The 25359-nt window shown below is 44.0% G+C and overlaps 1 protein-coding gene and 1 non-coding gene across 3 annotated transcripts in view; both read right to left on the minus strand.

Moving 5' to 3' along the window:
- CORO1C (coronin 1C) overlaps positions 1–16993 on the minus strand; it is an 83313-nt gene extending 66320 nt beyond the window's left edge. Inside the window, exon 1 of one of the 2 annotated variants that reach the window (XM_029224618.1) lies at positions 16902–16993. The gene's annotated coding sequence lies outside the window, so the exon portion shown is untranslated. Of the gene's footprint in view, positions 1–15977; positions 16006–16901 lie in introns of those variants that run through there. The other variant, XM_029224612.1, reaches the window with a different exon arrangement.
- A 3402-nt stretch (positions 16994–20395) lies between these two features.
- On the minus strand, positions 20396–20468 carry TRNAE-UUC. The gene has a single exon. It is a non-coding gene; the product is annotated as a tRNA-Glu (tRNA).
- Between the last annotated feature and the right edge of the window lie 4891 nt (positions 20469–25359).

Consider the following 25359-nt stretch of genomic DNA (forward strand, 5'->3'; position numbering starts at 1 on the left):
TAATTATTATAATCTAAAGCCTACAAATCTATAGAGAACGCTTCTTTCACTAGGATCCAGTTCACATCCCCTAACAAAACACACACAATTCAAGGAGAACGGAGTTAGCAGCACCCGCGGGGTTATACACAAAACACATACGATCGACTGTGAATGCTGAAGAGGTCTTTAATCCCAGTCACTCATGACGCATTTATTCAACAACTATTTACTGAACTCTGACCGTGCGCCTGGCGTGATGCTAGACGCTGCAGATGCAATGGTAAGCAAGGAGACGGGCCCGGCTCTCACGAAGTTGACAGTCTCCAGGAGGAGACACCACAATCAATTATTCACACCAACGTCACTGTGCTGCTACGACAAACACTGGGACACAGAAGTTCACGGGGGCAGGGAGTCAATACAGGACAAAGAACCACTTCTTAGGAGCAGCTCCCAAGAGCCTTCTCTTTACAAGTAGGGTGTCTGAAAAGAGCAAAAACGTAGCGAAAATATTTAAATTACTTATTGTGCCTTTTCAGATTAATAACTGGATCTGTGGCTTCAAAATTAAGGTAGTTTGCCCATAGAGGTGCCCAGAGCTCGAAGGTAAACCTATTTAACAGGGGCTTCCCTGGTGGCACAGTGGTTAAGAATCCGCCTGACAATGCAGGGGACATGGGTTTGAGCCGTGGTCCGGGAAGATCCCACATGCTGCAGAGCAACTAAGCCCGTGCGCCACAACTACTGAGCCTGCGCTCTTGAGCCCGTGAGCCACAACTACTGAGCCCACTTGCCACAGCTACTGACACCCGCGCGCCTAGAGCTCGTGCTCTGCAACAAGAGAAGCCACCGCAATGAGAAGCCCACACAGCGCAACCAAGAGTAGCCCCCGCTCGCCGCAACTAGAAAAAGCCCGCACGCAGCAATGAAGACCCAACGCAGCCAAAAAACAACCATAAAACAAAAAACATATTGAACAGGCTATTTGAAAATGAAACTAACACTGTTTAAAATAAAAATGAATTTTCAGCCATCCTATAGAAAAAGCAGCAGCATATAGGCACACACAGCTCAACGATATTGCAGGTTTGGTTCCAGACCACCGCAATAAAGCAAATCTCAAAATAAAGCGAGTCACAAGAAGTATTTGGTTTCCCAGTGCGTATAAAAGTTATGTTTATACTATACTGTAGCTATACACTATTAAGCGTACAATAGCATTATGCCTAAAAGAAATGTACACACCTTAATTTAAAAATACTTTATTGTTAAAAGCCAACTATCTAATCTGAGCCTTCAGAGAGTTATAATCTTTTTTCTGGTTGGGGGTCCTGCCTCTCTGTTGATAGCTGCTGACTGATCAGGGTGGTGGTTACCGAAGGTTGGGTAGCTGTGGCAATTTCCTTTTTTTTTTCTTTTCTTTTCTTAGTTTTTTGCCACGCTGCGCGGCTTGCCGGACCTTAGTTCCCCGACCAGGGATTGAACCCGCGCCCTCGGCAGTGAAAGCACAGGGTCCTAACCACTGGACCACCAGGAAATTCCCGGCAATTTCTTAAAATAAGACAACAATGACATATGCCACATCGATTGATTCTTTCTTTCACGAAAGATTTCTCTGTAGCATGAAAAGCTGTTTGATAGCATTTTACCCACACTAGAACTTTTTTTCAAAATTGGGGTCGATCCTCCGCTGCTGCTTCATCAACTAAGTTTATGTCATATTCTAAAGCCTTTGTTATCATTTCAACAATCTTCACAGCATTTTCACCAGGAGTAGAGTCCACCTCAAAAACCACTTTCCTTGCTCATCCATGAGAAGCAACTCCTCATCTGTTCAAGTTTTATCATGAGATGGCAGCAATCCAGTCCCATCTTCAGGCCCCACTTCTAATTCTACTTCTCTTGCTATTTCCATCCCATCTGCAGTTACTTCCTCCACTGAAGTCATCCATGATGACTGGAATTAGCTTCTTCCAAACTCCTATTAATGTTGGTATTTTGACCTCTTCCCATGAATCATGAATGATCTTAATGACATCTAGAAAGGTGAATCCTTTCCAGAAGGTTTTCAATTGACTTTGCTAAGATCCATCAGAGGAATCACCATCTGTGTCAGCTACAACCTTACAAAATGTATTTCTTAAATAGTAAGACTTGAAAGTCGAAACTCCTTCTTGATCCATGGACTGCAGAGTGGATACTGTGTTAGCAGGCATGAAAACAACATTCATCTCGTGGTACCTCTCCACCAGAGCTCTGGAGTGAACAGGTGAGTTGTTAACAAGCAGCAATATTTTGAAAGGAATCTTTTTCTGAGCAGTCGGTCTCAACAGTAGGCTTAAAATATTCAGGAAACCATGTTGTAAACAGACGTACTGTCATTCAGGCTTTGTTGTTCCATTTATAGAGCACAGGCAGAGTAGATTTAGCATAATTCTCAAGGGCCCTAGGATTTTCAGAATGGTAAATGAGCACTGGCTTTAACTTAAGTCACCAGCTGCATGAGCCCCTAACAAGAGAGTCAGCCTGTCCTTTGAAGCTTTGAAACCAGGCATTGACTTTTCCTCTCTAGCTATGAAAGCCCTAGGTGGCATCTTCTTCCAGTAGAAGATTGTTTCATCTATGTGGAAAATCTGTTATTTAGTGAGCACCTTCATTAATAATCTGAGCTAGATCTTCTGGATAACTTGCTCCAGGTTCTACATCAGCACTTGCTGCCTCACCTTGCACTTTGATGTTATGGAGACAGCTTCTTTCCTTAAACCTCATGAAGTAACCTCTGCTACCTCCAAACTTTTCTTCTGGAGCTTCTTCACTTCTCTCAGCCTTCACAGAATTGAAAAGAGTTACGGCCTTGATCTGGATTAGGCTTTGGCTTAAGGGAATGTTGTGGCTGGTTTGATTTTCTCTCCAGACCACTAAAACTTTCTCCATATCAGCAATAAGGCTGCTTTGCTTCTTATCATTCCAGGTTCACTGGAGACCTTCAAGCACTTTTCCTCTGCATTCACAACTTGGCTAACTGGCCCAAGAAGCTTAACTGTAAGCCTATCTTGGCTTTCGACATGCCTCACTCACTAAGCTTAATAATTTCTAGCTTTTGATTTAAAGTGAGAGACATAATACTCTTCCTTTCACTTTAACACTTAGAAGCCAGTGTAGGGTTATTAACTGGCCTAATTTCAACATTGTTGTGTCTCAGGGAATATGGAGGCCTGAGGAGAGGGAGAGAGACAGGGGAATGGCCAGATAGCGGAGCAGTTAGAAAACACATTTATTGAGTTCACCATCTTATTATGGGCATGATTTGTGATGCCCCCAAACCATTACAATGGTAACATCAACGATCACTGATCACAGAGCACCATACCAAGTATAATAATGAAAAAGTTTGAAATATTGCGAGAATTACCAAAATGTGACACAGAGACATGAGGTGAGCATATGCCGTTGGAAAAAATGACACTGATAGACTTGCTGGATGCAGGGTTGCTAACAAACTTTCCATTTGTAAAAAACACAGTATCTGTGAAGTGCAATAAAATGAGGTGTGCCTGTACCTCTTGAAATCTTACTGCACCTTCAGACAAATTGTTTTGTCTGATCCTTTTCGGTAAAATTACAAACTATTTCCTTATCAGCACACCTCTCTTCTAAAGAGGAGAAAAACAAAAAACTCAGAATATCAGTGTCTACAACAGAGTACAAGAAACTGGGGAAAATGTAGTTACTACCAAATAAATACTTTACCACCACCCAACACCTTCCGAAGGTCTCAGTTCTTTAGGGGGAAAACGCCACACATCTCCTTTTACCAATAAAATGAAAATACCTCCGGGAAAGTGGAGACAAACAAAACTCACTTTCAGGAGGAAACATTTGGGCTAAGTATTTGGGGAGTGAATTCTCTATTACTAGAAGCTTTTACCAGCCTTAGCTGGTAAAACTGTAACCTTAACCATCCCAATTTCCCTCCAAACTGGATAAAGATTTGAAAAGAAAATCATAGTCCTTAATCCTTTATGTTAAATTAATTGGACTGCATAATAGTAACTACTAAAAGAGAAATTCCATACGCCTCAAATGAAAGCAGGAAGAATCCTTTTCTAAGCATTTTGAGTAGAAGGTTAGCAGAAAGACCAGGGGCTTCCCACCCCTAACAGTACTCTTCTAAAAAACTACATTTACAACAAACAAATTACATGTATGGTTTGTAGTAACCTCTAAAAACGGCCAGAAATAACACACACAAAAACGCAGCTACAGAATGATTCTTTTTTTGTGATCACATGTTACTAATAAGATATAAACCAGGGCTTCCCTGGTGGCGCAGTGGTTGAGAGTCCGCCTGCCGATGCAGGGGACACGGGTTCGTGCCCCGGTCCGGGAAGATCCCACATGCCGCGGAGCGGCTGGGCCCGTGAGCCATGGCCGCTGAGCCTGCGCGTCCGGAGCCTGTGCTCCGCAACGGGAGAGGCCACAGCAGTGAGAGGCCCGCGTACCGTAAAAAAAAAAAAAAAAAAAAGATATAAACCAAAGCCTACAGATTTTCAAATTTTAATATTGCACAAATGAACTCCTAAATGATTCAACAGCTGAAAGGGTGCCCAATTCACCCTTTCTTAAAGTACTTGGTTCTTGTCAATTTCTCAAGTTAAATGAACCCAAGCACATTAAATCCTTGGAGATCCAGGAGCCACTGAAATGAGCTGAGACCTGCCCTGTGATTCCCCTGGGGCTGGGCCTAGGGGCCCCTCAGCGTCCAATGCAGACACTTTACAGGCAGTCGATTAAAAGATAAGAAACTCGAGGAAAGGAGAAAGACAAGAAAGGGAAACTCAGTTTTTTCGAGGGCTACCTTAACTTTAAATCCTCATCTTGATACAAATTAGGGTTCTTCCCATATCTGTTTTGACAAAACTCTCCAGCTGAAGGCACACTTCCACTAGGACGTCCCTTCATGGATTCTTTCTGAAGTCGAAGTTGCTAACCAAACCACAAATCAAAGCCCTAAGAACTCCATGCCACTAGTACTTTCAGTTTATTCAAGAAGTTAGTTAGGTAAATTTGCAATAAAGTACCAACATGTGATGCCACCCTATTTTTCATCAGAATTCACACTTTAAATAACCAGAACTCCAAAATTTGCTTTACAGATAAAACGTTTCAGTAAATAAATGTGTGTATATGCTAACACACTTATTTAAATGAAAATGACGACTAGCTTATCATAAGATAATTTACTAGGCAAATGTTTACAATCAGTAGTCCTTCTACACCACAGAAAATTTCCTCTTTTCCTTTCATCTTCTAGGAAAATGGGAAGACTAACAATCACTATCACAAGTGTACCATGTAAAACTGAAATTCAATTATTCGACTACCATTTACTGAGCACCTACCATGTGTCACGCAGCCCACTTGGAAACGGAGGCACAAAAACATTGTGACATTCTCTGCCTTCACGGAACGTGGCATAGAGTGGGTATTAGTGTTCACTTTCACAAAGTGGAAAATAATAATTCCACACTTATGTTTACTTAAAATTTCTACTCATTTAACCCAAAATGTAATTAGGAATAGCACAGAAATCAGTAACGTTAGGGACACCCACAAATTACACTTCCAGCTACCTTTATAGCTCTATATCTAAACTATGCTTACCTTTTACACAAACACACCGTATAAATGTGTATTCTGTTCTCATGACCCTGGACAATCTGGGCCATCTCCCTTATCCATTTGACACTACTCTTCCCCAATTACACCTCCTCTGAGTCAGCCCAGCGCTATTTCACAAACCCTCGGGCAGGGCCTCGACCCAGTGTCCCAGAGACACTGACTCCCCACCACCCTGTCCTCTCAACCCCCGCAGAGCTCAGGCTCCACACAGAGAATTCAGCGTCAAGAATTACATACTTGGGGGCTAGAAGAAGCTTGTAATGTATTTTTAAAACTATTATATCTTTTAAAAGTAAAATCAAAATATTAAGCCTGCCATTAACACTTTGTGAACAAGACTTTTTCTAACTGCACCAGAAAAATCAAGTCCCTGATCCTTACCACACTTAGCATCATAAAATGCTTGAATAAGACGTTCTTAAAAACCAGACAATCCAAACCCTTCAAAGAGGCAATAACAAAAAGGAAAGAACAATTATTTCCCTCTGAGGAAAGAAGGGGCTTTGTGGTAAGAGTTTATAAAGGGACAGAGATATAGTCGGGGACCAGCACACAGCTCTGGTAGCACAAGCTGCCCCAACTCACAACCATTACCCTGCCCTGATCTACTTCTCAAAGGTCCTGGAAACCAGTCACTGCTAAAACATAAGACCCTTTCAAGCTGTGTTTCCCAAATGAAAAGAGAGAAAAAAAAAAAGGATCCTGTGTATTTTGAAAAAAGCTGAGCAGATTCACTGTTTTCGAGGTTACAGGAGGAACCTTTCTAAAGCAGGCAAGGCTTCTTCCCGATTCCAGGAAACAGGGCTAGCCTATATGGGCTCTGTCTGACCCCACTCGCCTTCCTTCAACTTTCCCCTTGAAACATTGTTATACTGACTACATGCCAACATTTCAGAGAGATGATGTTTATCAATAAGGAGCTTCCTTTGTAAAAATATTAACACTGTAGCTCTAAAAGGGTTGAGATATGAGTGAAATAAGACAAAGCCCGTAGTCCTTCTAGCACTGAATAACAGTGCTAGCCTAGTAGGAACTGTAGCCATCCAGGAGCACATTAGCAGAAATGAATTTGAACCATCTGCTTGGCGACTACTATTTAAAGGAGATCAGCTTAACCAGGGGAGTGGAAGCTTCAAGTTAAGAGAGAAGGAAGATGAACTTGGAGGGCTGCTGTGGCATGAGGCTGCTGGATGCCACACAGCCTACACAGACAGGCATCTGGGGTGGAGCAGGGTTCCTTACTTCTTTGTCACATGACTCCCAGCTTCCAAGATCCAGAATTCAGCTATCATCATTAACAGTTTAAAAAGCTGTGCTGTGAATTAAACAGATTTCTTCAGTCTAGGTTGGGAACCTACCCACCACTGTAACACTGAATCTGTACCCAAAAATGCCTTCTCAGTTCCAAATAACTGAGTTAGACTTTGGAACACAACCCAGCCCTGGGTTGGGGACTGAATGTACACGTTGCCTCCAAAACAGAAGCTGCCTCTGGGCTCTCAACCTTTCATGGTTGGAGAACCACATGACTCACAACTATCCTTCGCAGGTAAGATGTATCATTTGTTCCACTTGACAATGTATAATAATTCAGCCCAGTGCATGTATGATAGCTCTGTACTGCATAAGAAGACCAGGGACGTTTCAGGGTATGTATGTATGTATGTATGTATGAATGAATGAATGAATAAATAAATACTTCCAATTTCCCTTTTCCTATGTAACACTGTAAAGCAACAGCGGTTCCCATAAGAGAGAGAGCCTAAGGGATGGTTACTCTATTTCTAAAACAGACAACATGCATCTTATTAAATATCACCCCAAAGAGCTGTGGCCAGCACTTGTTGGCTCTGGCCTTTCTCTTGCTTGCCAAGAAAAACTCGGATGACATTGTTAAGCTAAAGACACTACTAACCGCAAAATTAATTCACCATCTAGCTTGTAAAGTGACTAGTCAGTCTCCTAATAAATCCTTCTGCTTAACGGAGATGATAGCTCAAGTTTATGTGTGTTTCTCAGTCACCGCTCAGGCAGCATTTGAGTTCTTACATTAATAAACCAGCCTCAATTCTTTAAGTTCCTAAGAATGAAAGGAATTAGAGTCTTTAACTAGAAAAGAATGCTTGACCATTATGAAAAGGAATTTAAGTATCTTTCATGTGAAGTAAGCAAATAATGGTGAGTAAACATTCGTCCTACAGAGGGGGAGCTTGTGAATCTTGTCAAGAACCCTGACAATGTCAAGAGTGGAAATACACCCCCAAAGGCTTCACACTCCCAACACTTCCCTTCCCATGTGTGTTTATGGCCGTTCACGAAACTGAAAAACTACAGCTTTGTTCATCCAGAATGAAGGCCTCAGCAACTGTCAGAACGTGGGGACACACATATGAGTCCACAATGGGGCAGAAAAGGCTCTTACACCAAACTGCCACGTGCCCAGATTACCAGGCTGCCTTGGTTCCCCGGAGATAGAATGACCACGCTGTGAAGTAATGGTCAACTTCTGCCAATGCCACGGGGTTTTCATTATGCCTGTCTGTAGTTCCAGTACTGGCTGGATGTTGTTCCTGTCAAAATCAGCCTTTTCATATATGGGTGGCTTAATGGGGCTAACCTTTGCAATATTAATTGGTCTTTGAAACACCCAAGATAAATCCTTACCAAGACTGCATACTAATGGTCAGATTGCATGATTGAGGACACAAAAAGGGATCAATAAAATACTGTCAAGGAACTTTACATGTAAACTAGGAAATGAAGTCTACCAAAGGCTTTTCCAAGAGATTCCACGTATTTTCAAGTTTCCCCAAACTGCATCTAAAAAGAAACCCTGAAAATCTGGACCAAGCTTCATAGTTTAATACATGTACAATCTGAAGATGTGAGGTGGGGGGAGGGAACCCATTGGTACTAACTACCAATTGTGATGGTGAACTGAAGCGATAAACAGTGAGTAGGCTCAGTTTGTAAATCTGGCAAAAGACTGTGGCAGAAGCTTAAGAGGGAATTGTTGCATTGGGTCAAGGACTAAAACTCAGGTTAAGAACACTGGGTTCACACCGTTTAAAAAAAAAAATCCACACCATAGTATAAATCCACACCACCTACTACAAAAATGAATTCACACTACCCATGGAAGGAGGTGGGGGCAGAAGGGAGAGACAGTCAAGTTCCTGATCTTGGGCAAGTCTTTCAAGCACCTGTGACCACAGTCCCCTCGTCCATCAGATGAGGAACAAGGCAGCAAGGTACCTTCCGCTCTGGCTGTGATTCAGAGTCACCAGGGAGCTGGAGCCCAGGCAGCTGGGCTGACCAAGGTCTAGAGCTGATCCTCACAGGCATCAAGTTGAGGACCTCTGGGCGTGAGAAATTATCTCCCAAACCCCCAATATGATATATTTTTCAAAAGGTGGTGAGATACTGGAGCTAAAAGTATGATCCATTATTCATAATTTTTTAAAATGTAGATAACTGCATGACCGAAGGGGGAAAAATATGTATTGTGAAATACCCACCTTCAGTCATACAAAATACAAGCCTTCCTACTCCCATTTATAGTAGTTTCTCTCACTCCGATCTTTGCATTAATTTGATTTTTCTTGACCATGGCAAACAGGAGGAACAATTTTTGTCATTAATGTAAGATTCAAATGACAGGCCTAATTTAACATCCCTTGAGACTATGGAGGCTCTTTTCCCACACAGAATGTTACATTGTATCACAATGCTGCCGTTCACATCATACTCAACCCCATGAGCATCTCACACCCTGCAGTGCAATCTCCTTCCAAACCCTAAAAAGATCAATCTTTTGCCAGGAACTAAACCTTTTTCCTTAAAATAGACAGACAGACAGACTGAATAGAAGCATAAGGCCTGAATAAGAGAAGTCTGTCTGAATAGACATTTCCAATTCAGATAGATGGCCAAAAACTGCCTCATTTTTAACACTACCTTCCTATCCTAAAATTAGACACTTTTTTCCTCTCCAATGATTCAAGTTTGATTTGAAGTCTAAAATGCTGAGGCAGGAGTGGGAATCCACACAACAATAGCTTAATATCGGAAATAAAATATATTAAACTTACCCTACTTGATTCTCCCCAGTTCCATTCATTAACAGACATTTAAGGACTTCCCTGGTGGCGCAGTGGTTAAGAATCCGCCTGCCAATGCAGAGGACACGGGTTCGAGCCCTGGTCTGGGAAGATCCCACACACAACTAGGCCCGTGCGCCACAACTACTGAGCCTGCACTCTAGAACCCGCGAGCCACAACTACTGAGCCTGCATGCCACAACTACTGAAGCCCGCGGGCCTAGAGCCCGTGCTCCGCAATAAGAGAAGCCACCGCAATGAGAAGCCTACGCACTGCAAGAAAGAGTAACCCCCACTCACTGCAACTAGAGAAAAGCCCACGCGCAGCAAGGAAGACCCAACACAGCCAAAAATAAATTAATTAAGAAAAAAACCAAAACAGACATTTAAGAGTGAAGACAAAGGGAACACAAACTTATTGGGTGTCTACTCAAAACCCAGCAAGGTACCGTTAGCAACTCCATATTACAGAAGAGGCTCAGGGAGGTAGGTTAATTGACAAAATCATAGCAGAGAGTGAAACCCAGCTCAGTCTGGCTCTGAAGGTCTGCACCCTTCATTGCCTCAATTTCTCTAGACAGAACTCTTAGAGCAAGAAACTATATAAGTACAGATAGCTCATTGATCCTAAGGAGACAAAGAAGAAATTTGAAATTTATTTTTCTTTTTACTACCTTGCCACAATCCAATCCCTTCAGTGAACACACAGAAAACATACCCCAAATGGCCAACTGGTTTCTCCTAATTCTCAAGAAGATACTAAGTGCAGTATTTTTAATTAAAGTATTAACCAGATGCTCTGAGAGAAGAGCACGAACAAAAGAATGAAAAGGAAGGAAGTATGCACCTCTAAAACCCAATTTACACCCACCATCAGGCGTGCACTGGGGTAGTTCCAGCACTGACTGCCTCAACACCACCCGGCTAGGCCTGCTGCATTTGGTCTTGGTAAATCATCCCAAACCAAATGTGCTCCCTGGCCATCTGCCCTGCTGAGAAGACTGTGCGCCAGTCATCACTGTTTATTAGGGGGAAAGAACCTGGACAAGAATATTCTGCCCTCAGGAAAATGTTTCAAACACTCGGTTTACATCTGAGCAATTTTTTGGTAAGAGCTGGACTTGGGTGCCAGAAAGGCAGAGAGGAATTACCCCTGTACTTCACGTTATTTTAACATAGGCAACAAAGGTGTAAATAATAACCAGAGAAACCCACTGACCTCAGGATCTTTCCAGTTAACTTCAATAAAAATAATCTTTCATTCAGCAAATATCCAGTAGGCACTAGAGACCACGCTGTGAGCAACAGAATCTCGGTCTGCTTTCCATGTGATTTTCTCTCCCACATTCTGCCTTCTATGGGAAGGCGCCTTTCAGACAGTAGGTTCAAGTTCAAATCCAGTTCCTCCTAGCAGACAGGAGTGATGAATGTCTGATGCATGAGAGCAGGGACAATGTCTGCCTGTGAGGACTAAGGAAGGTTTCATGGAGAATCCCAAAGGACAAGAGGGATTCACCAGGTGTAAGGGGAGCCGAGTAGTAAGCGCATCACAAGATCTTAAGGCTGGACAGTTCAGGGAGTGGCAATGGAGATGAAAACACAGGAAGGGGAGCAGTGAGAGATGAGACAGGCTGAAATCAGAGCTGTCCTCATCCACCACCACATTAAGTCTGAACTTTAACCACAGACAATGGGGTGGGAGACCACGAGAGGATTTAAACAGGTAATTATATGTTCCCTGATGAACCCTTTTTGATGTAGAACTAACTCAAATCTTTCCCTAATCCTTTCACATTTGGATTTTAATTTATATAACCAAACTACCAGTGAGGATCTGATTTAAGGTCTAAATAATTTCTAACTCATTATCGGTTTGGACTCCATTATGCATAAATTAAACTTCACCAAAATTAAAAACTTTTCTACTTCAAAGGACACCATCAAGAAAGTGAAAGGAGGGACTTCCCTGGTGGTGCAGTGGTTAAGTGTCTGCCTGCTAATTCAGGGGACACGAGTTCGATCCCTGGTCCAGGAAGATCCCACATGCCACGAAGCAACTAAGCCCATGTGCCACAACTACTGAGCCTGCGCTCTAGAGCCCTCGAGCCACAACTACTGAAAGCCCAGGTACCTTGAGCCCGTGCTCTGCAACAAGAGAAGCCACTGCAATGAGAAGCACGCGCACCACAAGGAAGAGTAGCCCCCGCTCGCTGCAACTAGAGAAAGCCCACGTGCAGCAACGAAGACCCAGTGCAGCCAAAAATAAATTAAATTAAATTAAAAAAGAAAAGAAAGTGAAAAGACAACTCAGGACTTCCCTGGTGGTGCAGTGGTTAAGAATCTGCCTGTCAATGCAGGGGACACAGGTTTGAGCCCTGATCCAGGAAGATCCCACATGCTGTGGAGCACTAAGCCCGTGCGCCACAATTACTGAGCCTGCGCTCTAGACCCTGCGAGCCACAACTACTGAGCCCATGTGCCACAACTACTGAAGCCCACGTGCCTAGAGCCCGTGCTCTGCAACAAAGACAAGCCACCGCAATGAGAGGCCCGCACACCGTAACGAGGAGTGGCCCCCACTCTCCACAACTAGAGAAAGCCCGTGCACAGCAGCAAAGACCCAGCACAGCCAAAAACAAACAAACAAATAAATTTATTTAAAAAAAAAAGATAACTCACAAACTGTAGAAAATGCTTGCAAGTCATATATCTGATAAGGCACTTGTATCTAGAATATATAAATAACTCATAACTTAACAACAAAAAGATAACCCAATTTTAAAAAGAGCAAAAGCATCTAAACAGAGGTTTCTCCAAAGAAAATATACAATTGTCCACTAATGACTTGAGAAGATGCTGGACATCATTAGCCATTAGGGAAATGCAAATCAAAACCACAATGAGATACCACTTCACACCCACTAGGATGGCTAGCATCAAACAGTCAGGGAATAACAAGTGTTGGCAAGGATGTAGAGAAACGGAAACCTTTATACACTGCTAGTGGGACTGTAAAATGGTGCAACTGCTTTGGAAAAGTCTGGCAGCGCCTCTAACAGTTAAACACAGAGTAACCAATATGACCCAGTAAGTCCCAAGAGAAAGCAAAACATATATCCATGCATAAACTTGGACACAAATGTTCACAGCAGCATTATTCATAATCGCCAAAATGGAGAAACACCCAAACATCCACCAACTGATGAATGGAAAAACAAAATGTGGTATATATCCATACAATGGAATATTTTTCAACCATTAGAAAAAGAATGAAGTACTTATACATGCTACAACATAGATAAACCTTGAATACACTATGCTTAATAAAAGACACAAAAGACCACATATTGCATGATTCCATTTATATGAAATGTCCAAAACAAGGGAAATCCATAGAGACAAAAAATAGATAAGTGGTTGCCTAGGGCAGGTGAGGGAGAAGAGCTGGGGGGAGGTGGCAGGGGACCGTTAATGGGTATGGGGTTTCTTTTGGAGGCAATGAAAATGTTCTAAAATTGTGGTGTGGGACATCCCTTGGGGCACATTGGTTAAGAATCTGCCTGCCAATACAGGGGACACGGGTTCGAGGCCTGGTCTGGGAGGATCCCACATGCCACGGAGCAACTAAGCCGTGTGCCGCAAGTATTGAACCTGCACTCTAGAGCCCGTGAGCCGCAACTACTGAAGCCCGCACCTAGAGCCCGTGCTCCGCAGCAAGAGAAGCCACCACAATGAGAAGCCCGTGCACTACAAAGAAGAGTAGCCCCCTCTCTCCGCAGCTAGAGAAAGCGTGCACACAGCAATGAAGACCCAACGTAGCCAAAAATAAATAAATTTATTTTTAAAAATTAAAAAATAAAAAAAATTAAATTGTGGTGATGACTGCACAACTCTGTGAATATACTAAAAACCACTGAATTGTACACTTTAAATGGGTGAACTGTATGGTATGTAAATTATATCCCAATAAAGTGGTTATAAAACAAAGAAGATTCCATTATGTGCCACTGAAATACAAAATAAGCTCTCAAAAGCAGTGTAGAATCTTGTTCACTCATTTTAAAGCATCTGAACTAGGGCAATGAAAACCCAGAGAGATTCTATTACTTAACATTCTAGGTACTAGGTCATACTGAAATATTCATGAGTATTTCCATGTTTTAATAAAGAAAAGGCATCTTAAGTTTAAAAAGACATACAAGTGTCAGAAAAGAGCTCTGACAGGAACAAGGTGACACTGGGAAGTCATCAAAAGGAAACAAACAGGATTTGTACCCTGAATCTGAAAGTGGCACTCAAATTTATTATTGTTCCACCTCTGAAAAAAGAAGTCAAAGGTAAAACAACCTGGTTAATATAATGTTTCTAAAGCACCGTTTGTGACAAATCAAAGTATTAAGAAATAATTTGCCATCATATAGAATTTCCACACCCCCAGTGACATAACTAAGAACTGATCACTTATCCTTTTGAATGTTCCATTTCATAGGCATCTGAGTGACTCTCCTCATGGTTGGAGTGAATCTCAAAGGTGACAGCTGCGTTAAGCATAAAACTTACATCAAAAAAATCCAAGTATTTAAAGAGTGTTGTATGTCATGGGTGAAGGAAGTCAAGAAGTACAAACCTCCAGTTATAAAATGAATTAAGTCATGGGATGTAATGGACAACACGGTGACTATAGTCAATAATAATGCAGTGCGTATTTGAAAGTTGCCAAGAGAATAAATCTTAAAAGTTCTCGTCACAAGATAAATAAAAGTAACTCTGTATGGTGACACACCGTAACTAGGCTTATTGTGGTGACCATTTCAGTGTATACAAATATCAGATCATTATGTTGTACACCTGAAACTAACATAATGTTACATGTCAATTATACCTCAATTTTTAAAAAAATAATGAAGTAGCACACACACCGAAAGTCCTATCTGTCAACCCTGAATCTAATCCCAAATTATATATAAAGTAATAGACATAACTTCTGATTAGCACAATCTACAGGCAAAGTAACAAATGATCATGAAAAATTCAATACTTTGTGCAGTGATCTCTCATTGGTACGTGTCTATTAGAATCCATCAAGCTTTCATGTACCTTCCACAAATAATGAAAAACAAATACGGACAAGGCACATTCCAGATTTGTCAAAAAGGTGTGTACCCAACCTTTATACCCAGTACACACGACAAACATTTACCACAAAACATGGCACCTCAAGGCCTAATATACAATTCCCACTTTTATTTCACTTTCCCCCCCTATTTATTTATGCAACCTCTCAGACCCAAGAGTTACTATTAGGCTTCATATCCAAACACTGTGACTCTGAAATGTACCTCCAAGCCAAAAAACAAAAAAAATTAGCTTCCTTAGTTTTCTGAAATATACAGAATCAAGTCCAAAATAGATTTTTCCCATTTCTTCAGTTTTATAGGGAATGAAGAAAGTGCAGTCATATAAACAGATATCTATTTGCCTTCACAACTGAACAGACGGTGCAAAGCAACTGCTTATACTTAATCGTGTTTCTGTCTATTCTAGCAGGCCCTGGTGTCAGGAGAGCTCTGCCAGATAAGGACAATGAAATGCATTATTACATAGAGTGACTACGAGCCCTACAAGTACTGTTTGAGGATGTAATCCCGGGCAGGAAGGCTGCAGTGAGACGGCCTAATATTATATTTTGTGATAACTATTTGCAAAAGTAAACACATTCGCCACCCAGTACCAGTTTACAAACGCGCACTATATTCAATTCTGTTTTAATGTATTATAGGAAAGAAAGGCCTCTTGCTCTCCTGGGGGAGATGAGCGACTTGCAATTTGCTTCTCACACTGAATCCCACGTTTGCAACATGTAGAGCAAGGACTTCAGACACCACAAAACAAGGACAGCCTACATTAAGGCCAAATATAGGATGTGATTCTAAACCGCGATGCAGTAAAGCGTACGTTTCCTTTTCCAGCAATCAAAAACCCTTTGAACACTCCCAAAAAAGGACGGCAGGGCCAGCGCCTCCCTGCAAGAGGAAGCCCCTTTCTTCTCGGCTCTCCCCGCAGCCTGCCACTTCCCAACACATTCAAGTCATTTGAGAGAACAGAGCTGTGTGCGCGCGCCTGTGTGTACAGGCGGGAGAGGGCTCGGTCCCTGCATTTCCAACCTCTACATCTGAGTTCATCCTCAGTCATTTAGGCGCAGCGGAGCCCCACCTGCACCTCGCTCCTTCTTACTGCGTCCCTCTCCAGCTGCTCCGCTCTTAGACGAGCGTATCTCTGAATCACCCAGTTCACGCGGACGCTCCAGGCCCCCGACCCTGCAGCCTTCCTGTCCCATTCTTCCTCTCCCAACCCGCCCCCCCGCCCCTCCCCCGCCACTCCCAGCCCTCCGCTCCCGACGCCCGGCTCATCCTCCTCCCGAGTCGCCCCCACCCACATCACCCCAGCTTCAGCCCTGCCCCGCCCTTCCCGACCCCCAACCCAGCTCCTCAGGGCCCAGAGCCGGCCTCGCACCCCAAAGCTGGCAACCCCCAGGCCGGACCACCGCCCTCGCCCCTCCCACGCAGGGACCAGCTTCCCCCGGAGCCACGTGAGCCCGGCCCCTAGCCACCCCCCACCCACTCGCTCCCCAGGGCGGCTCAAGTCCCGCCTCCCAGGCCTGGCGCCCCCCGGGCTCTGCGCCCTAGCCTCTAGCAGCCGCTCCCCACCCAAGACCCCACCCAACCTGGCGGAGCCCTGACCCCTAAAATCCTTCCCGGGGCAGCCTCGTCCCCCCTCAGCTCCTCGCCCGGCCAGGAGGGTTCCGGATCCCTAAAAGTCTCCCCAGGGCAGCCTCCTCCCCACAGGAACCTGGGTTCACTCTCCCCAGGCCGAGCGGTTCGGTCCCCAACTCCCTCCCCCACCGGATCCCAAGTCTCCCGCGGCAGCCCCTACCCCTACCCCATGTACACCGGCCAGGGCGGACCCCCGGCCCAAGGATCCGCGCCGCGCGCGCCCACCAAGCCCTGTCCGCTCCACCGGGCCCTGTCCCACGCCCCGCCCGCTCCTGTCAGCCGGCGCCGGCACACGCTTAAAGGACAGGTCCGTCCGCCCGTCGGGCTCGCTCCCAAGCCGCCCCGCCGGGCGCGCGCAGCTCACCAGGGCTGAGGTGCCTGAGGCGCCGCCGCCGAAGTCCCAGCTGCAAAACCCGGAGAAACCTCCAACCGCTACCACCTCCCGCCTGGCACTGAGCGCCGCGTGGGGGAGGGGCGCGGACAGCCGCCCCCGCCCCCGCCGCTGCACGCAGGCCCCGCCCCCGCGCCGCACCGCGCCCAACCAGGGCCGCCAGGTTGCGGAGCACCACGCCCACTTCCGGGAGGGGAAGCCCGCTTCCCACCCGGCGTTCCACGCCTCACTCTTTCTAGCGCCCCCTCTGGTCGCGCCGAGGGATGCAGGAGTGCCGCGGAGGAAGGCGGTGCCCAAGTGCAAGCACCGCCCGCTAGTCCTCTGAGTGGCCGGAGGGCCAGGCCCACTGACCCCAAAGAACCAGGAGCGGTTACCTTAGAGCCCCGCCCACTGACCTATTCGGCCCGGCCGGGCCACATCCCCCGGCTCCTCAAAATTTTCCCCAGAGTCCCTTAAAACCGTAACATCAGCTCCTCTGAACCCCGCCCATTGCCCCATCCAAACCCCTTGCCAGCTTCCTGGCTCCCTAAGCCCAGCTCCCCTCTCATTCCTTCAGAACTGGCCCTTCTGCGTCACAAACCCCGCCCCAATTTCTAGAAGCCCCGCCCACGGGCTGGTAACCCTATTCGCAGCATCGCAAGTCCCGCCCACTGCCCATCTAACAGCGTTAATTCTCCAAGCCCCGCCCAGAATTCTCGAATCCCCGCCTCTGGCTCCCGAAGTTCCGCTTCTGCTGCCCTCACACCCTCCCACCACCACTTCTGGGGATTCGCGAAGCTATGATCCTCCTTTCACTAGACCTTGTCACTTTGCTAGCACAAGGTGGCGGCCCCTAGGCTGGACCACACCCACATATCCCCCCGCCCCCACTACACAGAAGGGCCTATCTTGACCCAATTTCGCAGGTGAGGAAATGAAGGATACAGGGTCCCTCCCTTCCTTTTACTGGCCAAAGACCCTCTCTTAATAACTGGGCGGCCCAGGCCTGAAAGTCAGAGCACCGGGATTCCAGTCCATCTCTGCTGCTGTCAGACTGTGTGTCCTGAGGCAGTTCCCTTCATCTCTGTGAGCCTGAATCTCCTGACCTGTAGCGTGAAGTTGTCCTCTTTATAGCCAGAGTTCCTTTCTCACATACCAAGCTCTGAAATGCCAAGGTTTGGGGAAACTGGGACTGATGAACTGAATTAACAAAGCAGACCTGCTGATGGGGTAGGCTATTTACTTCCCAAACCAAGGCATTTTTGCAGTTCACAGTAGGGGAATTTTTCATGTTAAGCATCAGCCACAGAAATATGTGTTATGTAAATCAGGGCCCACCTGAACCAAAACAGCTATCACAGCAAATTATTTCTCCTCTCTAAGCCTCAGTTTCTTCATCAGTAAAATAGGGATAATAGCAGACGCACCTTGGGAAGGATTCCATGAGCTCCTGGTTAGTAATACGCTTAGCAGGGTGCCTGACTCGGCATAAGCCGTCAGTTAGTCATTACACTAAAGATGCCTCTCTGGCAGCATGACAAAAGAGAAAAACATGGACTGTAGATTCTGACAGACTCGGCTTTAAATCTAGGCTCCACTTCTTACCAGTTGTGTGACCTCAGGCAAATCACTTCCCCTCTCCGTGCCCTGCTCGCCTCGTCTATATAGTGGGATTCGTCTAAATGTTTACTTCAGAGAGTGGTTTTGAAGATTCAGGAGTTTAGATTCAATGAATTAAATCATGGAGAAGTATCCAGCATAGTGCCTGGCAGTAGGTATTTAAAACATGTGGATTCCCATCTCCCAGTTCTATAAATGATAAAATTCGAAGTAAAACTTCCCAGGACATCAATTCCCCCAGGATGACACCATACTGCAACCATAGAATACGCTGAGAAAGATCCCAAGGCCTTTGCCTTCCAGTTTTATCCTTAAGGTGGGGGAGGTGATTCTTGCACAGAAAGCGTCTAAAGCCAGAAGCAATGCCACCTCACCACACCTGACCCAAATGTGGTCAGTGGAGAGCTGCTACTCCCAGAAGCAGCTGGAAAATTGCATAACTCTTTGCAAATCCCTCCTCCCTCATCATCCCATTGTTCTTGAATTCCTTTCCTTCGTGGGCCCGAAAGGAAACCTTGGTTCTGTCCAAACCGGCCCTAAATGGAGAGATTCAGGTCCGGGTAAGATGCTGGATTTGAGAGTCTTTTCCTGCTCTCAAAACCTGATTTCTGAAGTAGCCTTAAAAGATCGATGCTAGATGAAGATGAATTTAATGATCAGGAAAAAGAAGAATGATTCCATATCCCACATGATACACAGGCCAGGTCTTATATGAAGAAGAAAGAACTGTGGGACCTGCATTTGGAAGCTCCTAAGCAAATCACTTTTCTAGTTTCTCTTAGTAGCAAATGGAGACCTTAGCCTTAGGTTGCCAGGGCAACATGGAAGCTGGGTGGATTAGCCCTGTGGAAGCATTTACAAATAATAATACTATTAATTAAATGAGTGACTGGAAGTAATCTCAGATTACTAGAGTAATCTCAGTAAGCAAGACCTCTGCTTGAGTGACAGAAGAGGACAAAGCTTGGGGAATATTAAAATTCACCCTCAATTGATCAATCTTGATTCTCACTGCTTTGAGTGCTTCTTTCTGAGAAATAGGAACTAGAATTGATTGATTGGCTACAGATGGGATGCCTTTTTAAAAAAATTTATTTTATTGAAGTACAGTTGATTTACAATATTGTGCTAATTTCCTACTGGGCATATACCTACAGGAAACCATAATTCAAAAAGACACATGCACCCCAATGTTCACTGCAGCACTGTTTACAATAGCCAGGACATGGAAGCAACCTAAATGCCCATCGGCAGACGAATGGATAAAGAAGATGTGGTACATACATACAGTGGGATATTACTCAGCCATAAAAAGGAACAAAACTGGGTCATTTGTAGAGACGTGGATGGATCTAGAGACTGTCATATAGAGTGAGGTAAGTCAGAAAGAGAAAAACAAATATCGTATATTAACGCATATATGTGGAACCTAGAAAAATGGTACAGATGAACAGGTTTTCAGGGCAGAAATTGAGACACAGATGTAGAGAACAAATGGATGGACACCAAGGGGGGAAAGTGGAGGGGGGTGGTGGTGAATTGGGTGATTGGGATTGACATGTATACACTGATGTGTATAAAATGGATAACTAATAAGAACCTGCTGTATAAAAAATAAATAAAATAAAATTCAAAAATTCAAAAAAATGTGTTAATTTCTACTGTACAGCAAAGTGATTCAGTTATACATATATACACATACTTTTTCATATTCTTTTCCATTAGAGTTTATCACAGGATATTGAATATAGTTCCCTGTGCTATACAGTAGGACCCTGTTGTTTATCCATTCTGTATATAATAGTATGGGGTGCCTTTTTTTTTTTTTTTCTTGGCCATGCCACAAGTTGAGGCATGTGGGATCTTAGTTCCCTGACCAGGGATCGAACCTGGGCCCCCTGTGGTGAAAGCACAGAGCCCTAACCACTGGACCACCAGGGAATTCCCTAGGATGCCTTTTTTTAAGTAAATGTTAAGATTTTGAAATAATTGTAGGTTCACATGCAAGTATAAGAAATAATACAAAGAGATCACATGTACCCTTTATGAGTTTCCCCCAGTGGTTAACATCTTGCAAAACTATAGTATAGGGAGACGCAAGAGGGAGGAGATATGGGGATATATGTATACGTATAGCTGATTTACTTTGTTATACAGCAGAAACTAACACACCATTGTAAAGAATTATACTTCAATAAAGAGGTTAAAAAAACACTATAGTCTATAATATCACACTCTGGATATTGATATCTTGATACAATATACAGAACATTTCCATCAACAGGAGGACCTCTCACACCCACACCCATAGCCACACCCATTTCCTTCCTCCCCCCATCCCCTCCTAAGCCTCTGGCAACTGCTCATCTGTTCTCAGTTTCTATAATTTTGTCATTTCAAGAATGACAAATGAAGTCATATAGTGTGCAACCTTTGGGGACTGGTTTTTCTCAGTGTAAATCTCTGGAGATGCATCAAGGTTGTTACATGTTTGTTCCTTATTATTTTTTGTTGCTGTTATCTTTTCATTTTTCTTTTGTTCTTTATTTTTTTTAATAAATTTATTTATTTTTGGCTGCGTTGGGTCTTCGTTGCTGCCTTCTCTAGTTGCAGCGAGCAGGGGCTACTCTTTGTTGCGGTGCGTGGGCTTCTCATTGTGATGGCTTCTTTTGTTGCGGAGCACGGGCTCTAGGCGCACGGGCTTCAATAGTTGTGGCTCGCAGGCTCTAGAGTGCAAGGTCAGTAGTTGTGGCACATGGGCTTAGCTGCTCTGCGGCATGTGGGATCTTCCTGGACCAGGGATCCCCCCCGCATTGGCAGGCAGATTCTTAACCACTGAGCCACCGGGGAAGTCCCTTTTGTTCCTTATTATTGCTGAGAAGTATTCCACAGATAGAGCAGAGTTTGTTTAACCCTTCTCCCATTGAAGGACATCTGGGTCGTTTCCAGTTTGGGGTGGTTTATTATGAACAAAGCTGCTATGAACATTATAAACATTCATGTACAGGTTTTTGTGTAAACGTAAGTCTTCATTTCTTTGTGAAAAATGTCCAGTAGTACTATTGCTGGGTCGTATGGTACAGGCAGACCTCAGAGATATTGCGGGTTTGGTTCCAGACCACCACGATGAAGAAAATATCACAATAAAGCCAGTCACACAAACTTTTTGGTTTCCCAGAACATATAAAAGTTATGTTTACACTGTACTATAGTCTATTAAGTGTGCAATAGCATTACGTCTAAAAAACAATGTACATACCTTAATTTAAAAACACTTTATTGCTAAAATATGCTAACCATCATCTGAGCCTTCAGCGAGTTATAATCTTTTTGCAATAGTCACATCCAAGATCACTGACCACAGATCACCGTAACAATATAGTAATAATAATGAAGAAGTTTGAAATATTGCAAGAATTACCAAAATGTGACACAGAGACATGAAGTGAACAAATGCTATTGGCAAAATGGCACTGTAGACTTGCTCGATGCAGGGTTGCCACGCACCTTCAATTTGTAAAAAATGCAATAAAGTGAAGCACAATAAAATGAGGTATGGGTGTAATTGTATGTTTAGTATTTTAAAAAACTGCCAAACTCTTCTCCAGAGTGATCATATCATATTACAGTCCCACCCACCTGCAATCTACGAGGCATCCAGTTTCTCCACATCTTCACCAGCCTTTGGTGTTGTCGCTCTTTTTTATTTTAGCCTTTCTGATAGGTATATAGTGATACCTCGTTGTGGTTTTAATTTGCATTTCCCTAATGGCTAATGCTGTTGAAAATCTTTTCATGTACTTATTGCCATCTGTATATCTCTTCATGTCTTCTGCCATTTTTACTTTTTATTTATTTTTTTAAAAGCGGTGAGCCGGGGCTACTCTTCGTTGCGGTGCGCAGGCTTATTGCTGTGGCTTCTCTTGTTGAGAAGCACAGGCTCTAGGTGCGAAGGCTTCAGTAGTTGCGGCATGTGGGCTCAGTAGTTGTGGCTCGTGGGCTCTAGAGCACTGGCTCAGTAGTTGTGGCACACGGACTTAGTTGCTCCGCAGCATGTGGGATCTTCCTGGGCCAGGGCTCAAACCCATGTCTCCTGCATTGGCACGTGGATTCTTAACCACTGTGACACCAGGGAAGCCCTCTTCTGCCATTTTTAAATGGGACTGTTTGGTTTTTTACTGTTGAGTTTTGAGCATTATATATATGTATATATTCTACATGCTAGTCCTTTGCTGGATATGTGGTTTGCAAATATTTTCTCCCAGTCTGTAGTTTGCTTTATGTTTTTTCATCCTCTTCATGGAGTCTTTCACAGAAAAAAATGTTTTCAATTTTGATGAAGACCAATTTATCCATTTTTCCTTTTAGGAATCATGCTTCAGTGTTAGATCTAAGAACGCTTTGCATGTATCCCAAAGATTTTCTCCAAGGCTTTTTTTTTTTTTTGGCCGCACCACACGGCATGTGGGATCTTACTTCCCTGACCAGGAACTGAGCCAGTGCTCCCTGCAGTGGAAGCGCAGAGTCTTAAGCACTGGACCACCAGGGATGTCCCTCTCTTATGCTTTCACTAAAAGTTTTATAATTTTACATTTCACATCTAAGTCTGTGATCCATGTTGGATTAATTTTTGTCCTACTGGTGTTGTGGGAGCATCCATGAGAAAATGTATCTATGAAGAAAATGCAACTTGCATGCTTGGCTTAGGGCCTGGCATGTGCTGGAAGCTAAGTCCATGCACAATAGCCCTGCTGAATTGAGTTGCTGGTAGAAGCCCTGATGTAATGACTGGCCCTGCCACTTCCTGGGGCCTCGGACACCTTGGACAAGTTATGTTACCTCCCTGGGCTTCAGTTTCCTCATCTCTTTAATGGGGAGAAATAATACTAACCTGTGATTGTGTTTGTGAGAGTATCTGCCACAGATCTTTAATACAAATAAACACTATGATGGAGCTTGTATTTATTAAGCACTTAGTCCTCACCAGGCCCAGTGTTACTAACTTGCTAGGCACTAACTCTTTGAATCCTCATACTAAGCTGATGAGAATTAATATGGCTTTTTAAATTTTTTATTTATTTTATTTACTTTTGTCTGTGTTGGGTCTTCGTTGCTATGTGCAGGTTTTCTCTAGTTGCAGTGAGCAGGGGCTACTTTTCATTGCAGTGCATGGGCTTCTCATTACGGTAGCTTCTCTTGTTGCGGAGCACGGGCTCCAAGTGCACAGGCTTCAGTAGTTGTGGTTTGCAGGCTCTAGAGCGCGGGCTCAGTAGTTGTGGTGCATGGGCTTAGTTGCTCTGTGGCATGTGGGATATTCCCGGACCAGACCTCAAACCCATTAGGGAAGCCCTAATATGGCTTTTTTAAATCAGCCTTTTACAGAGGTGAAAACAGAGGTTTGTTACACAGCAGGAACTAACTGATACAAACTTGACCTCAGAACAGGTATTCTACTCGGGCTCAGTAATTCCACTGTCAGAAATTTATCCTAAGGCAATAATCATGGTGACATGCAAAGGTACAATCAATTCTCATTATTCTACGTAGTTATATTCTATAAAGTCAACAGAAACACTGAGCAAGTGAATATTGAATTATTGCTCCTAGGGGAAATAAAAGGTTAGGTTCCTACAGGCTTCTGGCCACATTTTTGCCAACCAATCAATATATAACCTGGTTTTATGTGTGCTTTGGTTTAAAGACACCTTATTTAATATGTACTGTACATTGCTGAATTTTATACATATATGTATTTGATTTGTTAACACTGAACTCACAGCCAATAGCACCATAACTCATGTCTGACTGAAGCTAATCTAACACATATATTTCCTCCATAAGGCACATCACAGCCTTCTTGTCCTTAGGAACCCTAGACAGCACTTTATCACTATGCTTAGGGGCCATTTTAAGTAGCAAAATCATGCCAAAACACACAAAGGCTAAAAATGTGGCACTAAATATACCAGGAAAGGATACTTGTTTACAGTACAAGCTGAAACAAGAAGACAGAGCTTTGCCTCATTCAACCTCAGCTGGCAATGTGTGCATGGGGTGACAAATTTTCCTCCACTCTGTGCATGCACATGTCCACAAATGACTACAAAAGGACCACAAGTATGGCTTTTGGGGTCACAAATTTTAAGGAGGAGTTGTTGAATTTGCAAATAATGAGGATCAACTGTATATGTGGAAGGATGTTTATCACACCACTGTCTGCTAGGGAAACAGCCCTCGACACAAACAACCAGAGGAGATGCATTCCAGGGCAGGGACTGGACAGGATGCTATAACTGAAGGATACGATCAAAAAGACAGATGGGGCTAGGCACAGGAGAGAACGCACAGCAGCCAAAAATGTCAGTACCTCTCCCCGGAGGCAAAAATGACTTCCCAGAACCCAAGCACTGCCCTCTCCTTTCATGGGATCTATGGTCTCTGCCTATATGTCTCCACGTAACTCCTGTACAGCACGAATCAGGGAGTGTGGCCTCATCCTTTTCCCCCTATGAATCCTGACTATTTCCAGGCCTCCAGGAGTCACAGGAAGTTTTTAAGCAGGAAAAATAAAAGAATTTCATGGAAGAATATTTGTTGCTTAATGATATGTAAAAATGTTCCAGATGCTGTTAGATGAAAAAGGCAGGCCGGAAAACAGTATGTCCCATTTTTTATAAAACACACACACACACACACACACACACACACACACACACACATGTTGTAATAGTATTTTGGAGGACTTCCCTGGTGGCGCAGTGGTTAAGAATCTGCCTGCCAATGCAGGGGACACGGGTTCGAGCCCTGGTCCGGGAAGATCCCACATGCCATG

The sequence above is a fragment of the Monodon monoceros genome, unplaced genomic scaffold (assembly GCF_005190385.1).
Source record: "Monodon monoceros isolate NGI ecotype Baffin Bay Population unplaced genomic scaffold, NGI_Narwhal_1 Super_Scaffold_1, whole genome shotgun sequence".
NCBI lineage: Eukaryota > Metazoa > Chordata > Mammalia > Artiodactyla > Monodontidae > Monodon > Monodon monoceros.